The following is a 19,971-nucleotide window of genomic DNA, read 5'->3' as shown; positions in this document are numbered from 1 at the left end:
AGTTTTTAATTAAAAAATTTAAATTCAATTTTTTCCACCAATAGTTTTGAATGAAATAGTTCTATTTTGCAGGATCTATATTTTATGTCCCTGAGGAATCCTGAGTCTCTTATTGACTTTACTCTTCAATGTGGAAGTGCGCTTGTTTTTGTAGTTGTTTTAGAACTTATTGGAGAAAAGACTAGGAATAATAAACGGCAGAAAACGGTCAAAATACTTGCTCTACAAACAAGTATTCATATATACAGACAAAGCAGAATAATATAATAAGAAAATATCAGTTTGCAAGATCAAGCAACGAGCTGTTTTTAACGTCTAAAAATGAATGGTTGAGAGCGAAGTGAAAGAGACCGGAAGTCTCAAGCCAAAAATATTAAAAAAGCCTGCGCTCGCTTTTAATTATTAGCCCCCCTGTTTATTTTTCCCCCTATTTCTGTTTAACAGAGAGAAGATTTTTTTAGCACATTTCTAAACATAGTAGTTTTATTAACTCATTTCTAATAACTGATTTCTTTTATCTTTGCCATGATGACAGTAAATAATATTTTACTAGATATTTTTCAAGACACTTCTATACAGCTTAAAGTGACATTTAAAGGCTTAACTAGGTTAATTAGGTTAACTAGACAGGTTAGGGTAATTAGGCAAGTTATTGTATAATGATGGTTTGTTCTGTAGACTATCGAAAAAAAATTGCCTATAGGGGCTAATCAATTTGATCTTAAAATGTTTAATAAAAAAATTAAAGGCTGATTTTATTCTAGCCCAAATAAAACAAATAAGAGTTTCTCCAGAAAAAAAATATGATCAAACATACTGTGAAAATTTCCTTGCTCTGTTAAACACATATTTTAATATATGAAATATAAATAAAAGGAAATATTTAAAAAAGAAAAAATAAACATTCAAAGAGCGCAAATAATTCTGACTTCAACTATATATATATATATATATATATATATATATATATATATGTGTGTGTGTGTGTGTGTGTGTGTGTGTGTGTGTAAACATCTATGTAAAAACATAAACATTTTACTTGACAATTCTTAATTTCTCTCAATAGACTAGTATTCATTCAAAGTATTCATGTTTTTTTTCTTTAAAGGTCCAAATTTCCATTTTTTTCCTTTTTTTTTAAATTATGACAATTGAGCAAAAAAACAAACAAACAATCTATTAAAAACAGAAATTCTCAATTGGTTTCTTCATTTTTTTTGATAATTGTGTATAATTTGAGATTTATATACAGTGCTTAGCGAGTACACCCCATTTTGAAAATGAATATTTTGCTCCATTTCTCAGTGAATATAGTCAATGTATTTTGGTGCATTTAAACAAAACAGATTTATTAAACAGAAATATTTATTAAAATAATAGTTTAGTCACCAAACACATTTAGAAATTGAAAGATAATACAATTAAATGTAAAAAAAATTACAACCTACAAAATTCAACTAAATTTTCTATTTTCTTTTTTGTTTGTTTGTTTCCCTTGATTTTTCCTCTGTTAAATTTGTATTTAATATTTTTCTATAACATAAATTTGGGTGTACTAGTTTTTGGACCGTTATCATGAGTTATTTAGTTAGATAAGCTCCAGATTTGGCTTCAGTACTGACTAATCTAATGTCTATGCACAAATATAATATTGTACAGCTTCTTATTAAAAATTTAAGTTTAAAAGATTTGTGAGAGGTGTACTCATATATGCGCTGTATATATATCTATATAATGGTATTTCTTTTAGATTTTTTTATTCAAAGTCAATTCTAATTTCAATAATTTGAAAAGAAAGAAATCTGTTTTTTAAATGCAGCAACGATAAATTAAAGTAATACAAACAAAAAGTAAAGACTTATTTTTTTGTCATTCTTGCTGCATGTAAATTTCTTCTCTTCAAAGAACGCACTAAGCCCAGTATGTAAAGTCCCTTTAAAGAGCATGCCTTTGCTGTTACGCTTATTTTTGCACAGGGACGTCCTGGCCCAAATCATCTCCTGCTCTCAGAAGAGGGAAATGCAGCGTTTCCAGCCTGCTGCGATAATAGCGAAGTGCAAATGAGACGTGTGGGACAGCAGGCGATCTCAAAGAACAGCTCGAGATTCCACAGGCTTTAACTCTCCGAGCGCATGCATCCTCTCCGAGCTGACTCACTTTTTCTCAGCCTCAGCGCAGGCTATTACCTGCCCCTCACCAAAATGTTGAGAGCGAATGCGACGACACAGGCCGTTTATTGAATTTGTCAGCGTGATTTCCATGTGACATTATAATAAGGAGGAATCTGCTGTGATCATGAAGCAGGCTCAGGTTTTGCTCCGACTGGCCAAGCTCAACTTAAGGACGCCCACAGCGTAATGCAATCATGTCCAGAAGAACTGGACGATTTACTGGAGCGTTTTTTTTTTGTGTGAGAATGAATGTGCTCAAACCGATTTCTGAAAACAGTAGTCTGCTGACAAACTCAAGCTATAACCTCAAGCAGGGGAACTTCATTCAGTGTTCACAAGGCTCACATTGACTGGTGGACTTGACAAAAAGCAGTCAGATTGGGAGCAGGATGAAGTCATGTCTTTAAAAAGTGATGCTTTGAAAGAGAAAAGGAACACTGCTTTGCATTAATGAAAGGAAAGGGTGTATTTACTGAACCGCTTATTAACATAAACCACATATATAGTGTGTCTTGCATTGAGTTGCACAACATCTTTTGACAATTGTTTGACTGTGTCGCAAAACCAAAGACTTTAAATATAGCTCCATTGCTGCTGGCTCTTGAAACAGGAGGCATTTCACAAGAAGGCTTTCTTATTCTCTGTTATATTAGAGCAGGCATGTGCTCCAAGCCCTGCTCAGTCATGTCCGTCCACGCAGGGACGCTGAAAATTGCAAGAGCAATAAGGATTTTTAGGGGCATTATGACTGGGTTAATAAAACACAGCTGCCCCTAAAAGTCCCTCATTTTTCTTGCTGCCTTTTGGGTCCTCTTCCTAGACTCACATTTCAATAGTTCAGTGGGCGGCTGGGTGTTGCTGAGAGCTGGACACCCTTTCCCTGTCCCCAGGGAAGTGCGGACATGGGGCTGCTGTATCGCTTCTTGCTCCTGATGGCTGAAAGCGAACGAGACCTTGTTTGTCAGCCGTCCAACAAGTGAAAAGTTTAAATTAAGAAGAGAGTGAGGGGAATTGTAGCCTCCCTCCTCCCCTCAAGCGTGCATGCCAGGGGTTTATAAATTGCCCTTATAAAAAAAGGGGTTTGCTTTGGGATTTAAGTGGGTAGCTGAGAGAGGTGAATGAGTTCAGTGCATTTCGGAGCGGGATTCTTTCCTATTCGGATTGGTATTTCTGTGTTTATACATGCACTACAAACATGCCCATTAGACAGAATGAGGGTCCTTCTTTCAATATTACAATCATAAGCAACAGAAATATTTGTGAAGTCCTGTCTTAGGCTCTAATTCCCACTTAGTTTTATAATTGGAGAAACAAATCACTCTAAAATAGACCATAACAATGTGCTCAGGCAAAATGAGCCACGTGCACTTTAAGAAATGCCAAAAGTAGATCTTTGGCAACATATATGAAGATGTTTAATAGATTATAAACTACTACTTTGGATAATTTGTTTTGCTATATTACGTAGCCTATTGGAAAATAATGTATTCTTATTGGTGTTTAATAGATTACACTCTAAAAATGCTGGGCTGTCACAATCCAAAAACAGACAAGAGTTGGTATGAAATCCTTTTGAAATAAAATAATTTATAGATTTATCCCAGCGCTCGGGTTTGTCCACATCTGACCCAAAATTGGGCAGAAACAACTCAGCATTTTTAGTGTTTAAAGCATTGATGTGATATAAAAGCTTCCTTTGTATCTCTCAAACAGATGAATTGTATTTTTTACAATTATTTATGTGGGCAGTGTACTAATTCAGTCAGAAATAAGTGAGGATGATAACATGAGCCAGAAACTGGGACTTTGTAGGCCAGTTGAGAGTAAATTTAACTACTCACCTTGCCCGCAAAGACCCAACCTCTAACACATTAATGTCTTTAACCCTAAATATACTCAATTTAGCATTATCCTTTCAAAATTATGTATTGTATTATTCTTATATCCTATATAAACTATTAAAAGCAAAGTATATCTTGCCAGTTTCTTAAATAAGACAATAATTCATATTAACATTAGTCATGAAGCTTTTAATAAATCATATAGGCTATACCTTAAAATACATCTAAATGTATCTATCATTCATCATGGATAAAAGAAGCACATAGTCTTTTAACTACAATAGATTAATTTACCTCATCTGAATGTCCTCTGTTGCTGTCAGCCAGCCTGTAGTTTGATTTATGTCCACAGTCGTTATAAGAGCAGTTGTAGAAAAGTTTGTCGAGCGTACGGTCCAATTCTGGTTCCGACTGCTGTCACAGGAATGAAATAAAGATAGAAGTCTTCGCCAAAGCCAGCAAGTTTCTTCTGGAGAAGATGTGCGTGTTTCTCTTTTTTCTTTTTCTTTTGGGTGAGGCAAATGTTCTCAATATCCTTTTAACTTTACTCGTCGGCCGAGTAGTTGTGAGTGTCACCGCCGCCTTCTTAAAGGATTTACCTGGATTCCGCGCTCTCGCGTGCCATCATGCGCGACAGCAGCAGCGGCGGCGAGCGAGCGGAGATCTCGCGCGCGGCCGCGTCTCGTGCTGTTCCCAGGACCTCCCCAAAATGGAATTCTAGGTAGCACGTGCATTTATGAATGTGTCACACTCACCTACTGTCTAGCTTTTGGTTTGGCGCATAACAGCTAGAAAGTTTATAATTTTTTGGTCATCTCGATGTGTCATAAATGCAAAATATCTGCGTGGTGTCAGGAGATATCATTTATGGCAGACATGCACTAGGACAGAAAAAAGAGGGCAGTGTGTTCTTTCAGATTTTAACATTGCCTGTTTCATAATTTTCCATATAGTCTAGCTGCGCACTGTTACATATGGCAAGCCATGTTAGCGGTAACACGCCCAGTGTTATCGTCATAATTGCATTTTGACTAACAGATAAACTTAACTATAGACATCTCCAATACAATTGTCAGTAATAATATTTAGGATATACGTGGAAAACCTTTATTAATATCTAACAGATTTTATTATTTGTGTTTACATTGCCCTCCATTCATTTTAAATGACAGAGCTTAATTTTCTAATAAGAATTAAAGACAAAAAACCTGTAAGTGCCATCTGAAATTTGATCTGATTTGATTTTATATATATTGATTTAATCATACACAAAACAATTCTTTAAACAAAATACATTTCAACATGGTCGAGATGAAGCACAAGCGTATTATTTTCCCCACACCATTACCACACACATAATTTGTCTGTTCCTTCAACTTATTTCTTCTTTTACATGAGACATATGCGCTTTGAGACAGTTAATCCTTTTGGCGTCTTTGACGTATTATATGTTTGATGTCATTCGTACATTTACGTTTTATATCTTAGGCCCAAAAATACATTGTGTTGCAAACAGCCATTAATTGAAATGTCATCATACATTTCTCACTTTGTTATTTTTCAATCACCTCTATTAATCATTATATTCCTTTAATAATATATTTTCTAATAATAAATTTTCTTCTAAAATTATATTTTTTTTCAGGCTTCTATGTCTTGATTCAGTAATTTCACTTTTATCACAAAGAATATGTTATTTTTATCGATTTTAACATGAAATAACTGAACATAAACAGAGAAAATGCTCATTGTAGAAGAACGTTCTAGATGGAACTTAGAGGTTTTTGCATCTGGACTCTTCAATTGTGGTTGCAATGTTCTCATTCAGGTACCACTTAGAATTATGATTAGAGGGCTCTCAAATTATTTTTATTTAACTTTTCAATTAATTTTCACAATTAATTTTTAACTTTTCAATAATTAGATGAACCGAGAAAACTTGACTTCTTAGTATGCAAACGTTTCATTTTTAAAACTGTTTGGAAATCATTAATAAACCTATGATAACTGGTGCAAATATGCCTCAAGTCTGAGTATAACGGTGAATGAAGGCCAAAACAGCTTGCCATAGGGATTTTGCATGCCAATTTATTTAGAGATATAGCGTCACCTTGTGGATAAATGCATAATAACACATGCATTGGACTACACAGATACTCAACACCAGCTTACATTCTTACATTAAACACACTTTTGCATTTTTCCAAATGAAACTTCACTGAAGGAATTTAGCTTTTTTTCAGAAACAAAAATAAAACCCTTTGAGAATCTTTGTTATTATTAAAAAGCATCAGGCATACTGGCTTCATGAGCAATAGACGTTTGAATTAGTGTTTGCAGTTTTATATTGATAAGTTATCGCACAACAGGGTACTCAGTGTATTCAGTCTTGAGTTTTAAACATTTTACAGTACCTAAATTCAGCTAATACTACAGATATTTAATCAAATAAAACCATAGATTTTGTGTCATTTGTTTTACTCTTCATGATTTAAACCTTTCTGATTCCTACTTCTGCTGAAACGAAAGAGTAATATATAAAAATAAGAACTGAATGTCACGTGTTTGTTTCATACCAGTTATTTGCAAAATTACCATTGTTTTCCAGATCAAGGCACGGACGGGGTTCGAACCCGCGATCTTCGGTTTACGAGACCGACGCCTTACCACTTGGCCACCGCGCCTGATGGCCACCAGGGCGGAAATAACGTTATTTAGTGTAACATAAGGCATGATCCGGTAATAATTATTAATTGTTTTGGCGATTCGTTCCCCATTTGCTCTTACGGCTGTACTTCATGCATATTACAGAAGCAATATTGTGACCCTGATCAGATTATTTTCTCAACAAAATTGGACACATCCGGTACGTCAGACCTGCGAATTTCCGGATGTGAAAAAAAATCTTCACGAACTTTATAAGATTAACGTTAGCATTGGTATTTTCTAACAGATTAAAAACTAAATTAAATATTATGATTACATAATCTCAATCTGGCTTCTTAAATGGTAGACATATTAGTAACAATATAAGATTGGTCTTGGATCTAATTGATTATGCAGATTTTATTAAATCTAAAGCTATAAATTTTTTCTTGATTTCTACAAAGCGTTTGATACAATAGAACATAAATTTATTTTCCACTGTCTCAAAAAAAATTTGGCTTTGGCTCAACATTCATTAATATAATAGAGATGTTTTATAAAGAAATATCAAGTTCGGTTATTATTAACATGTTTACGACTCAAATATTTACATTAAAAAAGAGATGTCCGCCAGGGTTGTCCTATTTCCCCTTTTTTATTTATTTTAGTTACAGAATCACTCTCTATATCTCTTATTAATAACCAAAACTTAAAAGGCATAAATATTTTTGAAAGAGAAATAAAAAATTCTCAACTGGCAGACAACACCACTTTATTTTTAAAAGACAGTTCTCAAAATACCGAAGCCATAAAATCAATAAAAACATTTTCGGATGCTTCAGGTCTTCATTTAAACGTAGATAAATGTGAAATCTTAACTCTGTATGACAGCAGTGACTTGCTATTAAATGGTATACCAGTAAAAAAAAAACTGTTAAATATTTGGGTATATATATTAATAAAAATAACTTACAGAGACAAAAACTAAATTTTTCTTCTAGAATAAAAAACTCAGAATATCCTCAATCTATGGCTACAAAGGGATCTATCCATTTACGGTAGAATTCTTATAGCAAAAAATGAAGGTCTCTCCCGCCTAGTATATCATTTATTGTCCTTAACTGTTAATGATAAAATAAAAAAGATATAAATTATTTTTTGATTTTATTTGGAAAAATAGGTCTCATAAATTAAAAAAATGCATTAGTTTCACTTAACAAAGACAAAAGGGGATTAGAAGCTATTGAAATAAATAAATGCTTTCAGAGTCAGTTGGACTAAAAGATGTTTAACTAGTTCAAATTCAATATGGTTTTTTATTCCCAATTATTGGTTTAATAAAATTGACGGCCATTTATTTTGAAATGTAATTTTGCTCTGAATAAACTCCCTATAAAATTGACAACTTTAACCAGCAAGCATTACTGGCTTGGAAAATATGCTATTCCCATAACTTTTCTCCACATAAAACATTTTTATGGAACAGCACTGATATTACAGTTGAGAGTAAATCCTTATTTTTTTCTAATTGGTATGACAGAGATATATTACATTTATTTTCCTTATTTGATGACTTGGGGAACTTGTTAACTTATGAACAGTTTATGAAAATTCATCAATTTCCAATCCCATTCAAGAAATTTAACATTATTGTAAATGCTATCCCAAAAGAATTAATACATCTAACAAAATATCATATTTTATATATAAACAAAAAAAACATAGAACCCTCCTTATTATTAGAAGGTATTAGTGTATATGATAAGAAATGCAACAACTAACTTATCCTTCGAATTCTCCTACAAAAAAATCTAATTGCTCCAAGAGGGAAATCATATTGGTCAGCATTAATAGAGGATATTGATTGGAAAAGAACATGGCTTCTCCCATATAAATATGTAATCCCAAACAAAGCAAAGGAAATCCATTTTAAAATTCTACACAAAATTTACCCGGTCAATGCATTTATCTCAAAATTTACTGATATTGAAGATACTTGTTCCTTTTGTCAGGAAAATGAGGAAACTTTGACTCACATGTTTTTTTACATGTAAAATCTCAAAAAAGTTTTGGTCTGAACTATATAATTATTTGAATAAATCCCAATCAACAAAACGAATCTTTAAACTGAAAGATATTATTTGTTAATATTCTAATCCCAAGAACAAAAATGAAGAATATGTATATTTTTTTACATTATATGCAAAATTCTTTATCCACAAACAAAAATTTCTTAAATCCTCTCCCTCGTTTGCCCATTTTTTAATTCCAAATTCCATGCTTAAAGCTATACGTCTATCTAACAACAAAAATTCTGCATGTTAAAACTTATGAAAATATCATGCTTCCAGTATGTTAGTAATTAATGCTTTCTGTATTTTTTATTAGGGACCGAGCACCGAACGGTGCAAGGCCCTATTGGAATTGCTCCGTTTCTTATTAGGGACCGAGCACCGAAACGGTGCGTAGGCCCTATTGGAATTGCTCCGTTTTTTATTATTATTATTATTATTAGGGACCGAGCACCGAAACGGTGCGTAGGCCCTATTGGAATTGCTCCGTTTTTTATTAGGGACCGAGCACCGAAACGGTGCGTAGGCCCTATTGGAATTGCTCCGTTTATTAGGGACCGAGCACCGAAACGGTGCGTAGGCCCTATTGGAATTGCTCCGTTTATTAGGGACCGAGCACCGAAATGGTGCGTAGGCCCTATTGGAATTGCTCCGTTTTTTATTATTAGGGACCGAGCACCGAAACGGTGCGTAGGCCCTATTGGAATTGCTCCGTTTTTTATTAGGGACCGAGCACCGAACGGTGCAAGGCCCTATTGGAATTGCTCCGTTTTTTATTATTAGGGACCGAGCACCGAAACGGTGCGTAGGCCCTATTGGAATTGCTCCGTTTATTAGGGACCGAGCACCGAACGGTGCAAGGCCCTATTGGAATTGCTCCGTTTATTAGGGACCGAGCACCGAAACGGTGCGTAGGCCCTATTGGAATTGCTCCGTTTATTATTATTATTATTATTATTATTATTATTATTATTATTCTCCTCCGGAATGAATCGCGATTTTGAGGGGCTAAACATGCCCGAAAACTCACGCAACTTTGCACACGCCTCAGAAGTGGCGAAAATTTACGTTTGTTAAGGGCTTCGGAAGTGGGCGTGGCAAAATGACTCGACAGCGCCACCTAGAAAAATTAAACGGACGAGCCCCCGATCCACGAATCACGCACATGCACGAAAATTGGCACACACCTCAAACATGCCAAAACATACGAAAAAGTCTCTTGGAGCCATATCTCAAACCCAACAGGAAGTCGGATATTTTTAACTTCCTGCGGCGAAAAAGTGGCGTTTTTGCCATTTCCAGGCGTTGTACTTTAACGAACTCCTCCTAGGGATTTTATCCGATCGACACCAAAATTGGGTTTTGACATCTAAAGGCCTTGGCGATGTTAAATTGCGAAGCTTTAGAGTTTTCGTTGATGGGCGTGTCCGTGGCGGCCTCGCAAACTTTGACGATTCATCACAAAACAGGAAGTCGTTATAACTCAGGCATTCATTATCCGATCTGCCTCAAAATTCACACGTTTGATAACAGTCCTGACCTGAACACGTTTACATGCCGATATCCAGATACAGTTATAGCGCCACCTGCTGGCCACAGGAAATGACATGTTTTACATCGTAACAAACTCCTACCACAAATTTTTTCGTATCAGCACCAAATTTGGGTTGTGTTATCTGAAAACCCTAGCGATGATATATTGTGAAGATCTAGAGTTTTCGGAGAGGGGCGTGTCCGTGGCGGCATGACAAACCTCAACGCTTCGCCATGGAACAGGAAGTCCTTATAACTCAACCACACAATGTCCGATCTGCCTGAAACTTCACATGGTTGATAAAAGTCCTCTCCTGAACACATCCTCATAACAATAATGAAGTGGGCGTGGCAAAATGACTCGACAGCGCCACCTATAAAAATTAAACGGACGAGCCCCTGATCTACGAATCACGCACATGCACGAAAATTGGCACACACCTTAAACACGCCAAAACATACAAAAAAGTCTCTTGGAGCCATATCTCAAACCTAACAGGAAGTTGGATATTTTTAACTTCCTGCGGCAAATAAGTGGCATTTTTGCCATTTCCAGGCTTTGTATCTTAATGAACTCCTCCTAGGGATTTTATCCTATCGACACCAAAATTGGGTTTTGTCATCTAAAGGCCTTGGCGATGTTAAATTGCGAAGCTTTAGAGGTTTTGTCGATGGGCGCGTCCGTGGCGGCCTCGCAAACTTTGATGATTCGCCACAAAACAGGAAGTCGTTATAACTCAGGCATGCATCATCTGATCTGCCTCAAAATTCACAGGCTTGATAAGAGTCCAGACCAGAACAAGTTTACATGCCGATATCCAGATACAGTTATAGCGCCACCTGCTGGCCACAGAAAATGTCATGATTTACAAAGTAATAAACTCATCCCACAAATTTTTTCATAGCAGCACCAAATTTGGTTGGTTGTGTATCTGACAGCTCAAGCGATGATATATTGTGAAGATCTAGAGTTTTCGCAGAGGGGGGTGTATGTGTTGGCATGACAAACCTCAACGCTTCGCCATGAAAAAGGAAGTCCTTATAACTCAACCACACAATGTCTGATCTGCCTGAAACTTCACATGGTTGATTAAATTCCTCTCCTGAAGACCTCTAAATGCCAATATTGAGTCAGTCATAGTGCCACCTAGTGACAGAAGGCAGTTTTGGTCATAACTCAGCCACACAATGTCCAATCAGCCTGAAACTTCACAGGGTTGATAAAAGTCCACTCCTGAACACATCTACATGCCAATATTGAGTCACAGTCATAGCGCCACCTGCTGGCAACAGGTAGTTTGGCTTATAACTCAGCCACACAATGTCAGAACTGCTTGAAACTTCACATGGTTGATAAAATTATTCTCCTGAAGACATCTACATGACAATACTGAGTCACAGTCATAGCGCCACCTGCTGACAGGAGGAAGTTTGGCATAAATCTGTGGATTTCTCAGGTTTTTTATATATATCGGCTTAAATTGTTATTGTTCACTGTTCTCTGTCATCTTGAGGCCACCGGGCGGCGGTGAGCCCGGGTGCGAGGTCCCTATCATCGCTGCTTGCAGCTTTAATTAGGGACCGAGCACCGAACGGTGCAAGGCCCTATTGGAATTGCTCCGTTTATTATTATTATTATTCTTCTCTCCAATGAATCGCGATTTTGAGGGGCTAAACAAGCCCGAAAACTCACGCAACTTTGCACACGCCTTAGAAGTGGCGAAAATTTACGTTTTTTATGGTCTTCGGAAGTGGGCGTGGCAAAATGACTCGACAGCGCCACCTAGAAAAATTAAACAGACAAGCCCCCGATCCACGAATCACGCACATGCACGAAAATTGGCACACACCTCAAACATGCCAAAACATACAAAAAAGTCTCTTGGAGCCATATCTCAAACCCAACAGGAAGTTGGATATTTTTGACTTCCTGCGACGAAAAAGTGGCGTTTTTGCCATTTCCAGGCGTTGTATTTTAACGAACTCCTCCTAGGGATTTTATGCTATCGACACCAAAATTGGGTTTTGTCATCTAAAGGCCTTGTCGATGTTAAATTGCGAAGCTTTAGAGTTTTCGTCGATGGGCGTGTCTGTGGCGGCCTCGCAAACTTTGACGATTCGCCACAAAACAGGAAGTCGTTATAACTAAGGCATGCATTATCAGATCTGCCTCAAAATTCACACGTTTGATAAGAGTCCTGACCTGAACAAGTTTACATGCCAATATCCAAATACAGTTATAGCGCCACCTGCTGGCCACAGGAAATGACATGTTTTACATCGTAACAAACTCCTCCCACAAATTTTTTTTGTATCAGCACCAAATTTGGGTTGTGTTATCTAAAAGCCCTAGCGATGATATATTGTGAAGATCTAGAGTTTTTGCAGAGGGGCGTGTCCGTGGCGGCATGACAAACCTCAACGCTTCGCCAAGGAACAGGAAGTCCTTATAACTCAAGCACACAATGTCCGATCTGCCTGAAACTTCACATGGTGGATAAAAGTCCTCTCCTGAACACATCCTCATAACAATAATGAAGCGGGCGTGGCAAAATGACTCGACAGCGCCACCTATAAAAATTAAATGGACGAGCCCCTAATCTACGAATCACGCACATGCACGAAAATTGGCACACACCTCAAACATGCCAAAACATACGAAAAAGTCTCTTGGAGCCATATCTCAAACCCAACAGGAAGTCGGATATTTTTAACTTCCTGCGGCAAATAAGTGGCATTTTTGCCATTTCCAGGCTTTGTATCTTAACGAACTCCTCCAAGGGATTTTATGCTATCGACACCAAAATTGGGTTTTGTCATCTAAAGGCCTTGGCGATGTTAAATTGCGAAGCTTTAGAGGTTTTGTCGATGGGCGTGTCCGTGGCGGCCTCACAAACTTTAACGATTCGCCACAAAACCGGAAGTCATTATAACTCAGGCATGCATTATCCGATCTGCCTCAAAATTTACATGTTTAATAAGAGTCCAGACCAGAACAAGTTTACATGCCGATATCCAGATACAGTTATAGCGCCACCTGCTGACCACAGGAAATGTCATGATTTACAAAGTAATAAACTCATCCCACAAATGTTTTCATATCAGCACCAAATTTGGTTGGTTGTGTATCTGAAAGCTCAAGCGATGATATATTGTGAAGATCTAGAGTTTTTGCAGAGGGGCGTGTCCGTGGCGGCATGACAAACCTCAACGCTTCGCCATGAAAAAGGAAGTCCTTATAACTCAACCACACAATGTCTGATCTGCCTGAAACTTCACACGGTTGATTAAATTCCTCTCCTGAAGACATCTAAATGCCAATATTGAGTCAGTCATAGCGCCACCTAGTGACAGAAGGTAGTTTTGCTTATAACTCAGCCACACAATGTCCAATCAGCCTGAAACTTCACAGGGTTGATAAAAGTCCTCTCCTGAAGACATCTACATGCCAATATTGAGTCACAGTCATAGCGCCACCTGCTGGCAACAGGTAGTTTGGCTTTTAACTCAGCCACACAATGTCCGATCTGCCTGAAACTTCACATGGTTGATAAAAGTCTTCTCCTGAAGACATCTACATGACAATACTGTCACAGTCATAGCGCCACCTGCTGACAGGAGGAAGTTTGGCATAAATCTGTGGATTTCTCAGGTTTTTTTATATTTATCGGCTTAAATTGTTATTGTTCACTGTTCTCTGTCGTCCTGAGGCCACCGGGCGGCGGTGAGCCCGGGTGCGAGGTCCCTATCATCGCTGCTTGCAGCTTTAATTATTAGGGACCGAGCACCGAAACGGTGCGTAGGCCCTATTGGAATTGCTCCGTTTTTTATTATTATTATTATTATTATTATTATTCCGCCCCCTATCGGGGCACTTTTGAGGGTCTAAACATGCCCGAAAACTCATGAAAATTTGCACACACACCAAACGCGGTGTAAATAGCAGGTTGATATGGGTCTCGGAAGTGGGCGTGGCAAATTGACTCGACAGCGCCACCTAGAAAAATTAAACGGACGAGCCCCCGATACACGAATCACACACATGCACGAAAATTGGCACACACCTCAAACATGCCAAAACATACGAAAAAGTCTCTTGGAGCCATATCTCAAACCCAACAGGAAGTCGGATATTTTTAACTTCCTGCGGTGAAAAAGTGGCGTTTTTGCCATTTCCAGGCGTTGTATTTTAACGAACTCCTCCTAGGGATTTTATCTGATCGACACCAAAATTGGGTTTTGTCATCTAAAGGCCTTGGCGATGTTAAATTGCGAAGCTTTAGAGTTTTCGTCGATGGGCGTGTCCGTGGCGCCCTCGCAAACTTTGATGATTCGCCACAAAACAGGAAGTCGTTATAACTCAGGCATGCATTATCAGATCTGCCTCAAAATTCACACGCTTGATAAGCATCCTGACCTGAACACGTTTACATGCCAATATCCAGATATAATTATAGCGCCACCTGCTGGCCACAGGAAATGACATGATTTACGGAGTAATAAACTCCTCCCACAAATTTTTTCGTATCAGCACCAAAATTGTGTGGTGTTATCTGAAAGCTCTAGCGATGATATATTGTGAAGATCTAGAGTTTTCGCAGAGGGGCGTGTCCGTGGCGGTATGACAAACCTCAACGCTTCGCCATGGAACAGGAAGTCCTTATAACTCAACCACACAATGTCCGATCTGCCTGAAACTTCACATGGTTGATAAACGTCATCTCTTGAACACATCCACATAACAATATTGAAGTGGGCGTGGCAAAATGACTCGACAGCGCCACCTAGAAAAATTAAACAGACGAGCCCCCGAGCTACGGATCACGCACATGCACGAAAATGGGCACACACCTTAAACATGCCAAAACATACGAAAAAGTCTCTTGGAGCCATATCTCAAACCTAACAGGAAGTCAGATATTATTAACTTCCTGCGGCGAAAAAGTGGCAATTTTGCCATTTCCAGGCGTTGTATTTTAACGAACTCCTCCTAGGCATTTTATCCGATCGACACCAAAATTGGGTTTTGTCATCTAAAGGCCTTGGCGATGTTAAATTGCGAAGCTTTAGAGTTTTCATCGATGGGCGTGTCCGTGGCGGCCTCGCAAACTTTGATGATTCGCCACAAAACAGGAAGTCGTTATAACTCAGGCATGCAATATTCGATCTGCCTCAAAATTCACACATTTAATAACAGTCCTGACCTGAACACGTTTACATAGCAATATCCAGATACAGTTACAGTGCCACCTGCTGGCCACAGGAAATGACATGTTTGACATTGTAACAAACTCCTTCCACAAACTTTCCTGTATCAGCACCAAAATAGAGTGGTGTTATCTGAAAGCTCTAGCGATGATATATTGTGAAGATCTAGAGTTTTTGCAGAGGGGCGTGTCTGTGGTGGAATGACAAACCTCAACGCTTCGCCATGGAACAGGAAGTCCTTATACGCAACCACACAATGTCTGATCTGCCTGAAACTTCACATGGTTGATGAAAGTCCTCTCCTAAGCACATCTACATAATAATATTGAGTCAGTCATAGCGCCACCTGCTGGCAGAAGGAAGTTTGGCTTGTAACTCGGCCACACGTTGTCAGATCTGCCTAAAATGTCAAATGGTTGATGAAAGTTCTCTCCTGAGCACATTTACATAATAATATTGAGTCTTTAAAAGCGCCACCTGCTGGCAGAATGTAGTTTGTCTTATAAAACAATCTCCACACAATCTCTGATCAGCCTGAAACTTCACATGGTTGATAAAAGTCCGCTCCTGAACACATCCACATAACAATATTGAGTCAGTCATAACGCCACCTCCTGGCAGAAGGTAGTTTGGCTTATAACTCAGCCCCACAATGTCTGATTTGCCTGAAACTTTACATGGTTGTTTAAAATCCTCTCCTGAACACATGTACATAATAATATTGAGTCTGTCATAGCGCCACCTGCTGGCTACAAGAAGTTTGGCTTATAACTCAGCCACACAATGTCTGAACTGCTTAAAACTTCACATGGTTTATTAAATTCCTCTCCTGAAGACATCTACATGCCAATCATGAGTCTGTCATAGCGACACCTGCTGGCAGAAGGCAATTTGGCTCATAATTCAACCACACAATGTCCGATCAGCCTGAAACTTCACATGGTGGATAAAAGTCCTCTCCTGAACACATCTACATAATAATATTGAGACACAGTTATAGCGCCACCTGCTGACAGGAGGAAGTTTGGCATAAATCTGTGATTTTCTCAGGTTCTTTATATATATCGCCATAAATTAATATTGTTCGATGTACTCTGTCATCCTGAGGCCACCGGGCGGCGGTGAGCCCGGGTGCGAGGTCCCTATCATCGCTGCTTGCAGCTTTAATTATTATTATTATTATTCTTTTCCGGAATGAATCGCGATTTTGAGGGGCTAAACATGCCCGAAAACTCACGGAACTTTGCACACGCCTCAGAAGTGGCGAAAATTTACGTTTATTATGGGTCTCGGAAGTGGGCGTGGCAAAATGACTCGACAGCGCCACCTAGAAAAATTAAACGGACGAGCCCCCGATCTACGAATCACGCACATGCACGAAAATTGGCACACACCTCAAACACACCAAAACATACGAAAAAGTCTCTTGGAGCCATATCTCAAACCCAACAGGAAGTCGGATATTTTTTACTTCCCGCGGCAAAAAAGTGGCGTTTTTTCCATTTCCAGGCGTTGTATTTTAACGAACTCCTCCTAGGGATTTTATCCGATCGACACCAAAATTGGGTTTTGTCATCTTAAAGCCTTGGCGATGTTAAATTGCGAAGCTTTAGAGTTTTCGTCGATGGGCGTGTCGGTGGCGGCCTCGCAAAGTTTGACGATTCGCCACAAAACAGGAAGTCGTTATAACTCAGACATGCATTATCCGATCTGCCTCAAAATTCACACGTTTAATAACAGTCCTGACCTGAACACGTTTACATGCCAATATCCAGATACAGTTACAGCGCCACCTGCTGGCCACAGGAAATGACATGTTTTACAAAGTAACAAACTCCTCCCACAAATTTTATCGTATCAGCACCAAAATTGGGTAGTGTTATCTAAAAGCTCTAGTGATGATATATTGTGAAGATCTAGAGTTTTCGGAGAGGGGCGTGTCCATGGCGGCATGACAAACCTCAATGTTTCGCCATTGACCTGGAAGGCTTCATAACTCAACCCCACAATGTCTGATCAGCCTGAAACTTCACAAGGTTGGTAAAAGTCTTCTCCTGAACACATCCACATAACAATATTGAAGTGGGCGTGGCAAATCAACTCGACAGCGCCACCTAAAAAAATTAATTGAATGAGCCCCTGATATACGAATCACGCACATGCACGAAAATTGGCACACACCTCAAACATGCCAAAACATACGAAAAAGTCTCTTGGTGCCATATCTCAAACTCAACAGGAAGTCGGATATTTTTAACTTCCTGCTGAAAAAAAGTGGCGTTTTTGCCATTTCCAGACGTTGTATTTTAACGAACTCCTCCTAGGGATTTTATCCGATCAACACCAAAATTTGGTTTTGTCATCTAAAGGCCTTGGCGATGTTAAATTGCGAAGCTTTAGAGTTTTCGCAGAGGGGTGTGTCAGTGGTGGCATGACAAACCTCAACGCTTCGCCATTGACCAGGAAGTCCTTATAACTCAACCACACAATGTCCGATCTGCCTGAAACTTCACATGGTTGATAAAAGTCCTCTTCTGAACACATCCACATAACAATATTGAGTCAGTCATAGCGCCACCTGCTGGCAACCAGAAGTTTGGCTGATAACTCAGCCACACAATGTTTGACCTGCCTGAAAATTCACATGGTTGAATAAAATCCTCTCCTGAAGACATCTACAAGCCAATATCAAGTCACAGTCATAGCGCCACCTGCTGACAATAGGAAGTTACTTATAACTCAGGCAAGCAATGTTCGATCTGCCTGAAAAATTACATGGTTGATAAAATTTATCTCCTAAAGACATCTACATGCCAATATTGACACACAGTCCAAGCGCAACCTGCTGACAGGAGGAAGTTTGGCTAAAATCTGTGATTTTCTCAGGTTTTTTAAATATATATTGGCTTAAATTAATATTGTTCGCTGTTCTCTGTCATCCTGAGAACACCGGGCGGCGGTGAGCCCGGGTGCGAGGTCCCTATCATCGCTGCTTGCAGCTTTAATTAGGGACCGAGCACCGAACGGTGCAAGGCCCTATTGGAATTGCTCCGTTTATTATTATTATTATTCTTCTCTCCAATGAATCGCGATTTTGAGGGTCTAAACATGCCCGAAAACTCACGCAACTTTGCACACGCCTCAGAAGTGGCGAAAATTTACGTTTTTTATGGGCTTCGGAAGTGGGCGTGGCAAAATGACTCGACAGCGCCACCTAGAAAAATTAAACGGACGAGCCCCCGATCCACGAATTACGCACATGCACGAAAATTGGCCCACACCTCAAACACACCAAAACATACGAAAAAGTCTCTTGGAGCCATATCTCAAACCCAACAGGAAGTCGGATATTTTTGACTTCCTGCGGCGAAAAAGTGGCGTTTTTGCCATTTCCAGGCGTTGTATTTTAACGAACTCCTCCTAGGGATTTTATCCGATCGACACCAAAATTGGGTTTTGTCATCTAAAGGCCTTGGCGATGTTAAATTGCGAAGCTTTAGAGTTTTTGTCGATGGGCGTGTCTGTGGCGGCCTCGCAAACTTTGACGATTCGCCACAAAACAGGAAGTCGTTATAACTCAGGCATGCATTATCAGATCTGCCTCAAAATTCACACGTTTGATAAGAGTCCTAACCTGAACACGTGTACTTGCCGATATCCAGATACAGTTATAGCGCCACCTGCTGGCTACAGGAAATGACATGTTTTACATCGTAACAAACTCCTCCCACAAATTTTTTCGTGTCCGCACCAAATTTGAGTGGTGTTATCTGAAAGCCCTAGCAATGATATATTGTGAAGATCTAGAGTTTTTGCAGAGGGGTGTGTCCGTGGCGGCATGACAAACCTCAACGCTTCGCCATGGAACAGGAAGTTATTATAACTCAACCACACAATGTCCAATCTGCCTAAAACTTCAGATGGTTGATAAAAGTCCTCTCCTGAACACATCCCCATAACAAAATTGAAGTGGGCGTGGCAAAATGACTCGACAGCGCCACCTATAAAAATTAAACGGACGAGCCCCTGATCTACGAATCACGCACATGCACGAAAATTGGCACACACCTCAAACACGTCAAAACATACGAAAAAGTCTCTTGGAGCCATATCTCAAACCCAAAAGGAAGTCGGATATTTTTAACTTCCTGCGGCAAATAAGTGGCATTTTTGCCATTTCCAGGCTTTGTATCTTAACGAACTCCTTCTAGGGATTTTATCCTATCGACACCAAAATTGGGTTTTGTCATCTAAAGGCCTTGGCGATGTTAAATTGCGAAGCTTTAGAGGTTTTGTCGATGGGCGTGTCCGTGGCGGCCTCGCAAACTTTGACGATTCGCCACAAAACCGGACGTGATTATAACTCAGGCATGCATTATCCGATCTGCCTCAAAATTCACATGTTTAATATAAGTCCAGACCAGAACATGTTTACATGCCGATATCCAGATACAGTTATAGCGCCACCTGCTGGCCACGGGAAATGTCATGATTTACAAA

At 39.0% G+C, this 19,971-nt stretch overlaps 1 long non-coding RNA gene and 3 other non-coding genes across 4 annotated transcripts in view; 1 reads left to right on the top strand and 3 right to left on the bottom strand.

Moving 5' to 3' along the window:
* The window catches only part of LOC141381238 (uncharacterized), a 55,303-nt gene extending 50,453 nt beyond the window's left edge, over positions 1-4,850 (top strand). The window contains exon 2 of the long non-coding RNA XR_012401108.1: positions 1,977-4,850. This is a non-coding gene — a long non-coding RNA (uncharacterized lncRNA). The remainder of the gene's footprint in view (positions 1-1,976) is intronic.
* Positions 2,876-2,973, bottom strand: dre-mir-365-2 (microRNA 365-2). The gene has a single exon (NR_030131.1). It is a non-coding gene; the product is annotated as a microRNA 365-2 (primary transcript).
* On the bottom strand, positions 3,952-4,050 carry mir193a-1 (microRNA 193a-1). Its single transcript, NR_030104.1, has one exon. It is a non-coding gene; the product is annotated as a microRNA 193a-1 (primary transcript).
* A 1,774-nt stretch (positions 4,851-6,624) lies between the features above and the next one.
* Positions 6,625-6,696, bottom strand: trnat-cgu (transfer RNA threonine (anticodon CGU)). Its single transcript has one exon. It is a non-coding gene; the product is annotated as a tRNA-Thr (tRNA).
* Between the last annotated feature and the right edge of the window lie 13,275 nt (positions 6,697-19,971).

This window comes from Danio rerio, chromosome 3 (genome assembly GCF_049306965.1).
Source record: "Danio rerio strain Tuebingen ecotype United States chromosome 3, GRCz12tu, whole genome shotgun sequence".
Taxonomy (NCBI): Eukaryota; Metazoa; Chordata; class Actinopteri; order Cypriniformes; family Danionidae; genus Danio; species Danio rerio.
This window is presented reverse-complemented; position numbering and strand designations above follow the sequence as displayed.